At 37.0% G+C, this 13509-nt stretch overlaps 1 protein-coding gene across 1 annotated transcript in view; it reads right to left on the bottom strand.

Moving 5' to 3' along the window:
• Window positions 1–13509, bottom strand: part of TBC1D8 (TBC1 domain family member 8) — a gene marked incomplete in the record, with an annotated part of 2215010 nt that overhangs the window by 968503 nt on the left and 1232998 nt on the right.

Below are 13509 nucleotides of genomic sequence, written 5' to 3'. Positions count from 1 at the left end.
TTAGGAAACAGGAATATGATCAATAATGGCAAATGAGTAAAATATAACTGCACACAAGTTTTGCTCTCTTCCTTGATGATTAACTTGTTTACTGAAAATGCATTGCAAGATGAACAGAAGCTCTCACACAGATGTGTGTTGTTGGGTAGCCAACCACCCAGTTTTGTGATCATCTGGCAAAAATGGGGACTTGTCATAGTCAAAGATACACAAGACTTCTTTGAGGGCAAAAGACTGAAACTTGAATGCTCCCAATTTGCCTGAACAATATTCTGGAATGCATTTACTTGTAGGTGGGATCACACTTAGGGTTTACTGCATAGCCTGCCCTAGCCTCACCTTTGCGGTGGAAGAAGCAAGACCTACAGATTAATACTCCCCCCACCACTTCTGTTGTACACAGAATTCCCACAAATATTAATTCATCCAAGTCGCACTGTACAGATTCTAAATTCACAGATATGCGAGACTCAAAAAAGCCATGTCCCAAAAGGATTTGCCAGCTCCCTTACTAGAAAAGCACAAAATTCTTTCATATATGAAAGCAATATTCTTTAAACAAATTTATTCAACTCTGATATTACTGCCAGTTCACTGCTGCATTTTGTTTTAATCTTCTCTAATTATATCAGCCCCTAATACCAGCTTAAATTCAATGCATTATTTTATTCATTTATTTAGTATTGGACCAGCACTAAACAAGGACCAAACATGCCTCTTGTTCAAATGAACAAAGTGACATACATAGTGATGAATAAAGTGGACTACCAATGGCTTATTCCTGGACTTCCGCAAGGCTTTTGACACCTTGCTCTACAAAGTCTTGTTCTCCAAATTCTACATACTGGGCCTACACTCCCTACAATGTCAAAGAATGCAGTGCTGTAAGACAGTTCCATGTTAGATGTAATCAGTCCCTCTCAAGCACATTTAGTACGTGGAGAACATTTCAAAGGTCATTAGTGGGACCCTCGCTCTTCCTGGTTTTCATACCTCAGATTTGTCAGGTCTGTAGAAATCTGCAAATCACTAAACATGTTCATGTGTCTGCTATATTATTTAAAGTTCCCAGAGCTTCTAAGACAGAAAATGAACTCCAAATGGGTCTTTTTCTCCTTAGAAATCTAGATCAATCATACACTTCAGCTCAAGCAAGAAAATCTAATGCCATACAACATATTAAGTAGCATTCAACTGATTCAACACTCTACCACCACCCTCCTGCATATAAAAATTATCTGTCAAGCTGTCTCACTTTTTTTTTTTTTTTTTTTAACATCCACCTGAATAACGGGACTTAGACAAGCTTGTAACTGTATACAAGACACTGGCCAGATTTGCTTCAGCATATACAAAAGATACTTGCCAATGAAATGTAGACATTTGAACAGCTTTCCTTGCCAAGTATTTTAGTTTTCTTCAAATTACTCCTAAACTACTCTATCATGTCCAACATTTTTCTCTTACCAATTTGCTCAGCTGCCATATATCCACACATATCCTAAGAGGAATTCTAGCTTCAAGAATCCTCTTCTACATGTAAACCCATTGAAAGTGCTAATCTTTTGGTTTATTTTAGGAAATACTTTCTTTTTCTGCATTTACAGTACAAAGTTTTAATGTTTACAAGAAAATGCAACAGTCTAAATAAATGACTTCTGTGGAAAAATTTAATGTGCCTCACTTTCTCTCTCCTCTAATATTCAACGCGCCTCACACTTAGAACATCCTTTGCCAAAATTAATTCAATAACTACAATTAGTTTAATTTGTATGCTTTGTCTGTTTGTTCTTTACTTTCAGAACAGCAAGCTTGCCTTTTTTTCTACTGAGTTAGGTACACTACGTCCTGACAAAATGTATCCATTTTTTTACAACTCAAAAACATATGCCACTGATTTCCTCTCTGTGCCTGGTCATATCTCCAGCACTTTTGACTAACTGCTGGAAATATCTTGGCCAGCCCGCCCGCCTGGGATGTAAAGCTAATTATGCAAGTACTTTGAGGCAAATATAATAAATTTCCAAGACAAAGTGGCAAACTTTGAAGCTGTACAAATGTCCTTCCATTGCTCCTCTGTTACTTAGATCTCCATTAAACTGTTTCAAAAATTTTATCCAGTACATATTTTTTCTGTCTTGTCCAGTTTGTTCCCAGGATAAACTTTTTTCCCCCTAATCCACCATCTATCTAGCTTATAAGGTTGTAACTACATTTAGCTTTGTTTTGGCAGTCCACTGGTGCACAGTTCAAATCTCCAGGGTAACAATTTCTTAATGCATAATATCTTAGCACTGATGCTAGTTAAGGGTTTGATATTTCCCAATTTTAATTCCTGGGACAAGAAGTTTAGTTCCTGGACCACCTCACTGGGAGCTCCCTTGCACAAGTGTCATCTTTTTCCATTTATGTTATTATTAGCATTTTGAATTAAACAGGCTAGTCTAATTTGTGTCACTGCATTGTACAGTAATGCCTGGCCCACATACAGTGTCTGACGATTATTCTGTAGTTACTCACCTGCGTTCCAGAGGAATGCCTGGCCCACATACAGTGTCTGAAGACTATTCTATAGTTACTCACCTGCATTGTACAGTAATGCCTGGCCCACACACAGTGTCTGAAGATTATTCTATAGTTACTCGCCTGCTTTGTACAGTAATGTCTGACCCACACACAGTGTCTGAAGACTTTTCTGCAGTTACTTGCCTGCATTGTACAGTAAAGTCTGGCCCACATACAGTGTCTGAAGATTATTCTATAGTTACTTGCCTGCGTTGCAGAGAAATGCTTGGCCCACACACAATGTCTGAAGATTATTCTATAGCTACTCGCCTGCGTTGTACAGTAATGCCTGACCCGTACACAGTGTCTGAAGATTATTCTATAGTTACTCGCCTGCGTTGTAGAGTAACGCCTGGCCCACACACAGTGTCTGAAGATTATTCTATAGTTACTCGCCTGCATTGTAGAGAAATGCTTGGCCCACACACAATGTCTGAAGATGCATTGTAGAGAAATGCTTGGCCCACACACAATGTCTGAAGATTATTCTATAGTCACTCGCCTGCGTTGTACATTAATGCCTGGCCCACATACAGTGTCTGAAGATTATTCTGTAGTTACTCGCCTGTGTTGCAGTGAAATGCCTGACCCACACACAGTGTCTGAAGATTATTCTATAGTTACTCGCCTGCGTTATACAGTAATGCCTGGCCCACATACAGTGTCTGAAGATTATTCTGTAGTTACTCGCCTGCACTGTACAGTAATGCCTGGCCCAGATATAGTATTCAATGGGATCATCATCATCTTTACTGCTTGGAGTTTGTGATCTAAATCCATGGGCATGGTCATCCATCTTTTGGTTTAATACAAAATGTTCTCTTCTGTGAATTTTCATGTTTCTTTGAGGGGAACCCTTTGTCCACTTAGTTATCCAAATTCCCAAACACCTCATCTTTTGACGACTCCCCAAAGATATGTAAACTCCTATACTAACTGGTGAGTAGTGGAGTGAATTATAGTTATTGCTTTAGTTTTACTGTCATTAACTTTGTATCCTAGAATATCTGTGAATCACCTTAGAGGTGAGAATAAGCTTCTGACATCTTGTTCTGGGTGTGTTAGATATACTATTACATCATCTGCAAATAAGGCGTATTTATTTTCCTTGCAATATAATTTTCAGCCTATTTCCCTTAGCCTTATTTTTGAGCTAGTGGTTCTAGATAAATCATGAACAGAGGGGAGAGAGGGCACCCCTGTTTTATTCCTCCCTTAGTCATAACTTCTTTCATAATGTTCTTAAGTACTGTAATATCAGTATATAAAGTCTATAAAAAGTCTCTAGGTAATCCCATGCTTACAAGTACTATCTACAAATAATTCCATAGTACCCAGTCAAATGTGTTCTTTGCAAATAAGCTTAAGAATAACAGTGGTTCCCCCTCTAACGTCCAGTTCTCGATTCTGATGATTCTAAATATACTGCCAAATTTGTCTACCCTTTGTGAAGCTGCATCGATCTGATTATTTTTGGCATGATTTTTGCCAAAATGGTTGCACATATTTTACAGTCATGGTTTAGTACTGAAATAGGGTAGACGGTATGAACCAGATTGATTTACCTTCCTAATCAATGGTTCTTTTTTCCTAGTCTAAAATTACTCTTTCTGCTAAGATGCTGTCAAACAGTCTATACCAAAATGACAAGAGTTTTGTCCTTTGCTTTCTTCCATACTTCTAAGGGTATACTATCCAGCCATGGTGATTTCCCATCACCTAACCTCTTAACTTCTTCCCTCATTATAGGTGTCAATAGCTGGTGTCTATATTCATCAGATACTGCTGTCAATTCAAGTTCACTCAAACTCTGCTACTTTAGTCTGTCAATTGCCAGTTATTTGCTGGGCTATATATAACTTCATACATAACAGTTTAAGAAAACCTAAGCTATTGAGTTGTGTTTGTTATAAATCTTTCAAGTTTTAATGTCTTATTTTTATTATAACTCTTTCTACCTCTTTTACCACTTGCTTGGCTAGTTGTTTTTTGCAGTTTTGGGGTGTTCTCAAATAATCACCGCTTCACTGTAAGTTGCATCCTTTCCCATCATTCTATTAAAGTTTGCTCAAATTGATTCTCTGACCCCTTTAGCTCCCTGTGCTCTGTAACATCCATGATCCACTCCTATTCTGTAATTCCTTCATTCTAGTTAGCATAGGCATCCTCCGATTATCAGTGGCCTTCAATTTCTGATTCTCAGAATTTTTAATGTTGCCTGCCAGTCTGACCTCAAGTTCATCCCATGTCAGCAATAGGTCTAAATTTTGATCAAGTACCTCATTTAAAGGTAAATTTACACAGCTTCCAGTCCAGGTTATTTTGCTTTACTGGGGCCTTGAAAAAGCAAGTGCCTGGGCCCCTTTGTTTTCTTCCACATTCTAAATTCCATGGAAAGAGGGATAAGGTCGGAGAGCATCTTAGTGTGGGCCTGGGTCTTTGTCAAAAGTCATTTATGCTTCCTAATTAGCTATATTCTATTTAATCTAAACCAAGTTCCATATCGACCTGAGCAGTAAAGTGTATTCAACTTGTGTCCCTTTCATGCTAAATATACCCGACAACCCATATATTTTCAGGTAACTGCCTAGGAGTCTCATAGCTCTCAACCTTCCAGCTCCAAAATGAGGAAAACTAGCCCTCAATGTGGAACAAAAGGGCAAAATGTGGAACACATACTAATGGCTTACTAACAACTTTAACTAGGAAGGATGGTTAAAATATGCTGGTTTTACTTATAAAGAAGATCTTTTAACGAATTAATATAATTAATTTCTATTTATCCTGGATTTCAATTAAAACAATTCCTAACACTGAATGTGTGACAGACTCTTTCAATGTGGAAGTTTGAAGAACTTCAAGGAACATGAACTTTAAGACCCCAAATGAGGTACGTTCCTCGTAATGAGGTACACTTGAGAGGTATGAGGAGTCTTCTCTCTGGAATAACACAAGTAGCTGTGAGACCCTCACATTTTTTATTTGTGAGTAGGTCTCAATCACCAGCTGCTACTAAATCCCTTGGTGGAATCGGATTTCAGTTAATATTTCTTTTTACCTCTCCTTTCATTATTTTTGGTGGTAGACAAACATTTGCTAAGGTAATTCCATGTCCAATCTAGTTATCTCTAATCACATACCTGAATCATTTTTTTCTGTTCTTCCTTTGGTCAGTGGAGCCCTTTTGTTTAAGTTTTTCCCTTTCTCCTAATCTCTGCATGGATACTCTTTCTTTAAACCCTTGTTTTTTCAGCTCTTTGTGCTCCTATTAATGCAAAGGTGTTTCTTGCAGCAGTATGGCATGCATCTTACATACTGTTGCACATGTAAATATCTTACAAACATTAATTTTATCTATGAGGCCTTGTTATTTTCCAAGATAATACTCTTAATGTCATGCTTTAGTCTAAAACCAAATAAAAGGCATCCCCAGCTTAATGTAAAACACTCAAACCAAAGAAAAAGCTGGTAAACCATGTGAACACTGCTGAGTCACAAAAAATATCAAAATACAAAACCTTAATGAACGGTTAAGCACTTTCGTCCTTTGTCTTCTTCAAACTGTAATACATGCGTCAACCCTAACATTGTGGGGACTTCATCCAAACAAATCATTTAATTATCCAATCACATATTATATTTAAGTGAGCAATAAAATAATTAAATCTTAAACATACCTATTTAAAATCAGTGAAAATGAAATATTGAAGCAAAAAATGTTAAAAATACTAAAAAATAGCAGGATTGGACCACAAAATTATGACAAATTGTGTAAATACATAAATGAAAACCTCAACTTTTTTAAATGCCAACTCTTACATCCCTTTTCTTTTTCTTTAGATAACCTATTAGCCTGTAGTTCAAATGCACTGTTAATAAAAGCAGTGTCATTCAACCCAGGATATTTACTGGCACTTAGTCTTACCTGCCATATTATCATGTTGTTCTAAAATGTATTCCAAAGGTACTCCCCTGAGATTCGGAGTTACCCATTCTACAATACTAAAGTAAAATCATTTATTATTGCTACAAACTGTCTTGTGTCTAAACAGGGCACTGGTTGCCCTTTTTCCACTGATGTCACAGTAATGTACTTGCATACATTTTTTTTAAGAGAACGATCCGTCTTGCCAACATAAAAACAGGAACAAAAATCACATAAGGTCAGGTATAATACACCTTTACTATTAAAGTCATATTTGGAAATAAATTTAAAATAATGGTTGATGCCTCGTAACTATAGTTCTTTTCCTAAAAATCTAAAATTGTGCACAGGCTCCTCACTTTTTAATGCCCGTAACTTTTTTTTTTTTTTTTTTTACCAGACTTTGCTCCTCTTCACAATCTCTTTCCATATTGGTTTATACTTTTCTACTTGTAGTATGCACATACTAGCTTTAATTATACAGCCTTAAAGTATTCATTTAAATCAGGCACCCCATAACCCACTGCTTGACTACTAGAATCCTCTTATCATACACTAAGATCTAACACCTTTGCCAAAAAGAATTGTTCAGCTCCTTATTTATTGCTTGCCGTGACTTATCCTGATGGTAGAAATACACCTGGCCAACATTAAAGGAGCCTAAAACCACTGTCTCTACCCACTTCTTACTATCCATATCTATTAGTTAAAAACCTCCACTCCCTTCATGCCTCTCAACTGTCCAAATTTTTCACCGATATTTTTGCTCTGTTTCTCAAATTTTCTGGCTTTCTGACAAACCACTAGCATGGAATTCAATAAATAATAGACCTTTGAGTTTCAGACTTTATATCCTTCTGAAAATGCATGCGAATGCAAAACCTTTTATTGCATCAACTTTCAAAGAGTAGTATTTAAAATCTGTCCCAACTTTTGGCAGATCCCCCCCCCCTTATTATTTTTGAATTTCTCCAGATTTCTTGGGCTAAGAGTTAGAGATGCAAGACTGACTCCCTTGTCCTTAGGATTATCTTCCAGTTACTTTCCTCCTATATCTCCATCACTACACAGTCCTTCCTAAGTTTCATAGCCAAAAGGTACAGAAATTGCTAAACTAATTCATGCATGGGCACATAGATGACATTTAATCATTGGGACAAAACAACTGAGTTGGTGCCCACTTTCAGCAGGCCCAGGGAAAATAGTTCCAAAGTATTACAAAAACATTTTAAGAAAAATAATTTTACAATCTTCCAAAATACAAAAACATCTTAAGAAAAATAATTTTACAATCTTCCAAAATACAAACACATCTACAGTTTAAATAATTATGCCAAATTAGCCAATATGAATAAATGAGTTAAGAATAGATAGTTGTACAACAATGATTTAATATTTAGAGAAATTTTAGTCATTTTAGAGAAATCAAACATACGTTGTATAATACAAATAGGGACTGCAATATAAAATGGGAGAAAAAATAGGATTATGGCATATTTAGATAGTCAGGGAAGATAAATTGATTATCTAAAGAAGTGAGTGAAGAAGAGGGAGCAAGGAGATAAAGGTATGAATAGGTACTTTTTTACATTTAGGGATATAGTTTATTCGATAGTTGCACAACAACAGAGATAGATTTCTAATGCAAAAACATTTGGAATTGTCTCAAAATATGCAACACAGGGGGCACCTTGTTCTGAATGCATCAAATACAGTATCATGTCATCTGCAAACAATGCTGTTTTTCGCCCATCTCCTATTCCACTCATACCCTTAGATGCCTGCCCCTTTTATTTATACAGGAAACAATGTTGCGCTATACAAACTCAGTTTATCAGACAAAATCCCCACACACACTTTTCCCCTTACTCTTGACTCTGTATCTACTTTGGTATGAAATAGAAATGCAGCCTGTACTGTACGCACATTCCCAATTCACCCTATCAAAACATTTCTCTGCATCTAGACTTATCAGTAATAATGGCAATTACCAGTCTTTTGTATTTTTCTGAACCATTAGCTTTCCATTAATGTTGTCATATGTTGGTCTTCCCCCTCTACAAATCTACACTGATCTAGGTTTATCAAGTATGGCAACAGTACTGCTAATCTTTTTGCTAATACAGACATACATACTTTCTAGTCATGATTTAATACTGAAAATCAACTTACAATTTACTGTTCAGCTTCTGTCACCTTTTTACAAGCCTAGGTTAACCATAAATATCTCCAATAAAATCCTCTTCTAATCACGTTATTCTTCTGCTTTGAGAAGTCTTCCATAAAATACCAGATAAATGTCTCCATTTCCTTTAGAGATCTTCTATCATTTTCCTGGACATATAGACACTCAGCTTTAATACTGCACTCTCTCCACTTTCTGATTCCTTAACCTCTGCTCTAAAAGTTTTTGTACTCTAGGATTATGGTCACAGAACAACTTCCAAGTGTTATTGTTCTTTGCTCCTCTGCATATTGTCCAGTCAGATACTCTCCCGGGCCCATCTCATCACAGTTGCTCCTCTACATACCTGGTGAGGTTCAATAAATTGTTCTACAGTGCATTAATCCACACCAACCTTTCAAAATGTTTTCTATTACCATTTTCCACGTCTTATTTCAACCATAGCTCTAAAATCTCCTCTCTTCTGAAACATCTTTCCTCTTTCTTATCACTTCCTGATTTTATTACATGCCTGCCTCTTCAATAAATAAGTAGGGAAGCAACAGTTTTCCCAGTTCCTTGTGCCCTTGCCCTAACTTTTGTAGGTGTATGATAAGGTGTGATTTGACGTACCTCTGTTTCTGCAAGTAGATGATCATGCTCTTGCGATATAACATACTTACCCAATCTAACTCAATTTCTTATACCCCTGGAAAGGATAAGTATATTCTACTTGAGCTGCTAAAGCTACCAACACATCCTCCATTCCAAATGCTTTCATGTACTTCTTTAAGAATTAACCCACTGTTATACTGGACTGCCTCCTTAAATCCCCTTGACACACCCTCATTTTCACAGACAATATTCAACTTTCCCTAGCCCCTTACTTCCAAATTGGTTACGCCTTACTACCACAAAACGTCCCTGCCATTCTTTTTTCCTTCTCTTTTACTAAAGGAAGCCTTCTCCCTATCACCACCACCCAATGGTATTAAGTGGGGTAACCCCCTCACCTTCTGAATCCCTTCTTAATCAAGAAGGGTTATTACAAGCCCAGTCCTAAGTGCATCTCCAGCAACACTATTTACATTTTACTCCTCCATGTGTAACATAATACACTGTCTCTTCTCCGTGCCGATTAGGTTATTCACATTACAGGTTAACATAGAAAATGCATTCCACATATATTCCTCTCTAAAGTTCTGACTCCTTGACCTTTTCTTGATGCACCCCCCCCCAATAGCTGTATTCTCATTCAGTGACTGGAATTTCATTATTCCATATAAAAATACTGCAAATGTTTTTTTAAACTGAAACTGTCACACACTGCAATACCTATTCTAGCATGAGAACTCCTTCCCAACCACTCAGACAGACATACACACATCTACATACTCTTGCCTGTTTTCATATAGCAAAAATAAATAAAACCGCTATCCAAACCTGCTCAACCTCTACTACATTCCAGTGCAGAAAACAACCTATCAAACTACTTTTTCCACTAAGCACTTTACTTTTGAGTTCCAGGTCATTTATACTATTCAGCTCTATTTGGGCTTCACACTTGTGCAGCCATCATATGGTTAACATTTCATCCCTTCCCTGCATTCTGCTATGTTCCACTCAATAAGTTTGGACAGCCCTTAATGAACTTTCCTCCCTGCATCTGGTGTCTGTCTCTTAGCTGGAAGCACCACAAAATAAACCAAGCAGGCTTACAGGCACCCTTCATGACCCTACATTTTACTTTCCCTGAGATTATAATAGGAAAGGTCTCTATATTTAAAAGAAACCAGTTCTTTGCTATCCCTTTCAAACTATTCAGTGCTTCGTTGTTTTAGTTGTATATAACTTCAGAACTACTTTGTGCATCTTCCTATACAGCAGCTCCAACTGGATACATTGTATAAGAGCTGAATTTTCACACTTGGCGACCTCTAGATTGTTTTTTTTTTGTAAAAAACCCTTAATGCTCACTAAATCATACCCGACACATATTCACATCCCCTTATCACAGTACTACTGTTTTATTTAATCCAAGTGCAGATCATTAATCATTCTCAACCTTCAGACACTGAAAAATAGAAACAAAGACTGTAGAAAAGGAGGTACATCCAGCCAAAAATCATGGCATCTAATTTGCATAAAATCTGAATGCCAAATATCATGCAACTCTTCTCACTTCTCAGAAACATGTTTAAAAAATAGAGCAACAAAAATGATGGGAAAATGTAAGCACATTTTCAAAGAGACAGCATAAAAACTTTAATGAGCTGCAATTCAAAACTCACAAAAGCTAATTTAATTTTGCTTCTGAAAAAGGGAGATGCAAGATGTGTCCTCTCTAAATTATTGGTGCAACTAATATGTTTGCCATGTAGTTTACTTTTCTGTGTACTAGAGAGCTTCAAAAATTTTGCATGAGGAGAGGAGATTCAGAAAATTGTGTGCAAAAATAGGCACATCATATACAGGGTAGAATCATGCCTAAAAACATGTACATTTCTCCAAAATATGTACAGTGGACAGGTCTGAATTAATGCTTCCATTAATCATATATAAATTAACAGCAGACTTACCTTTACTGTACTTAAACTTTTGTCAGAATTACTGATCTTTTTACTGACCATATTAATATGGTGCAAGAAAAAAACACATTTATATCCATTCCTCTCCAAGTTGTATTTATCCACACACTACTACTCACAATAGCCTACTTTATTGCAATACCACCATCTACAAAGTGAAGTGACACACTGCATTTCCTCCCATGTAATTTACAAGTCCATTTCTGCTTCAGTCTTCCTTGGACAGTTCGCCTTTGATATCTACCAGCAATTGGTGCAAAACCACTTCTCCTGGTCATTCTTGTGCTGCCTCCCACCCCAACAATATCTTCCAAACAAATGGGAAGAGTTTTTCCGGCATCCTATTTCTTCGGTTATCACTGTTTGCCAATGGCTCTGCAGCTTGACCCCTATCTTCCTACTTACGAAATTGCAAATGGTAAACTGCTTAACTGTTCCATCACATGATCAGGTCCCATAAATGTCTTTGAACCCCCATGGAAAACAAAAAACTAGAACACCAAAGGAAACAGAAGTGTACACCTCATCTCTTACTTTACTGTTCCAAGCTCTGCTCTGACTTGCAGTATAATTTCAAGCATTTGTTTTTCCAGCTTTTTGGGAGCTATTATTTTAACTGTTTGTCCAGTATCAGTTGAACAAGTCATGTTCTACAAATATTCTGGTCTCTGACTTTTAACCCCCCCCCCCAACCGTACCGCATCTTCTGTTGGTAATTTTGCATATGCAAACTACTGGTCTCTTCTGCTTTCTTAAAATACTTATTGGGATAAAAAATACAATATGCTCTCTCTGTTAAAATGCTTGTTGTGAAACATCATGCTAATAGTGAACACTGGTTTTCATAAAAAAGAAGCAATCTCTCTATTCCAGCCTCTCAGGGATGGCTGCAAACCCCAGACTTTCCCTTTATGCTCCCCATCTTTTAAATAAAACTGTTTTTGGAGCAATTCCTCTTGAAAAGCCTCATTTCTCTCAGAGTCTCTCAATTTCCATTTCTGATTTTTGCACCTTACCAGTATATCTGAATAATTATTCAGTGCTTTCTCTAGATGTCTCATTCTCTGATTCATGTTATGCTATCACCTAATGCCTCACTTATTTTAAAGACCTCAAAGTGCATCTAAGAAATGTTCTCTTCAAAGTTGTCTGAAGCCGTATCTTGCATATGTACTACATACTGGTCTTCTTGGGCCTCTACAGTATTCTTGTCCAGCACAACTTCCTTCTCTCCCTTTATTATTCCCTTTTTCTTTTCTTTATCTTTACTTCTCCTGGAATTTTTTTAGTTGACATCCAACAAGATAATCTTCAATCAGGATCTGAATTTAAACCAACCTGGGTTACTTGTACCATGTGCTTTCAGAATTATCATTTTTCCTGCTGGGACAAGTGCAGTGATACGCTTCTCAGTCAGTGACCATCTTAAGTCTCAAATCTTTTGAATTCTTGACTTGCATATGAGGGATCATCAGGATACGAGAGCACTGGGTATCACTCTCTTGAGGATATAAGTTTACAAGAACTAACCAAACTTGCAGTAACACTAATCCACAAAACATGTAGCTATAAAGCTTCTCTGAAGTGAAAAAGTGCACCCAACTTATCTCCACAGATGATGTAGAAATGGGTATGTTAACCCTTCCTTTGGGCTGTTATGGTATACATTTCATACTGCACAATTCTTTGGACTTCTTCTATAAGCTGATATTCTAAACCAGAGCACTACATCTCTTGCACTTAAGTTCCACTTCAGTATTCCACAGTCTGACTTGTATATCATCTCAAGCATGTTTTTTCTACCTGACTGGGAGTTATATTACCATTGAGACATCAAACATTAACACAGCTGGTTTCTTCCTTAAAAGAAAAATAACAGATTTTTTTCATTACTAATGATTTTCTTCTTAAGCCATCCTTTTACTGTCAAGCCTTTCAGATGTTGCACTAATGTATTTTTTCAGTGCTTTTTTCCTCTCTCTCCTAAATGCAATATTAGCCAAAAGCTCTTCAGTTTTTCCATGCGCTCTCTGCTTGATTATTCTTTTTTTAATTTCTGTCCTCACACCTGCTAAATATTAGCCTCTTTCAGGCCAATTAGCTCATTCATTCTATTACAGAGGTTAAGTTTGACAGGGAAAGACCATCATTTAGGCAGCCAAGATTGGATTCTGTGAGTTAAGAGGGTATGCAGTGGACTGTTCCAGACTTAGCATCTGTCACTTATCACAAGAGGTGCTGCCAGCAGCAAACATGCCCTCCAATCC

The sequence above is a fragment of the Protopterus annectens genome, chromosome 5.part0 (genome assembly GCF_019279795.1).
Source record: "Protopterus annectens isolate FY-2018-M chromosome 5.part0, PAN1.0, whole genome shotgun sequence".
Classification (NCBI taxonomy): Eukaryota; Metazoa; Chordata; order Ceratodontiformes; family Protopteridae; genus Protopterus; species Protopterus annectens.
Note: the sequence above shows the minus strand (reverse complement) of the source record. Positions and strands in the feature narration are given on the sequence as shown.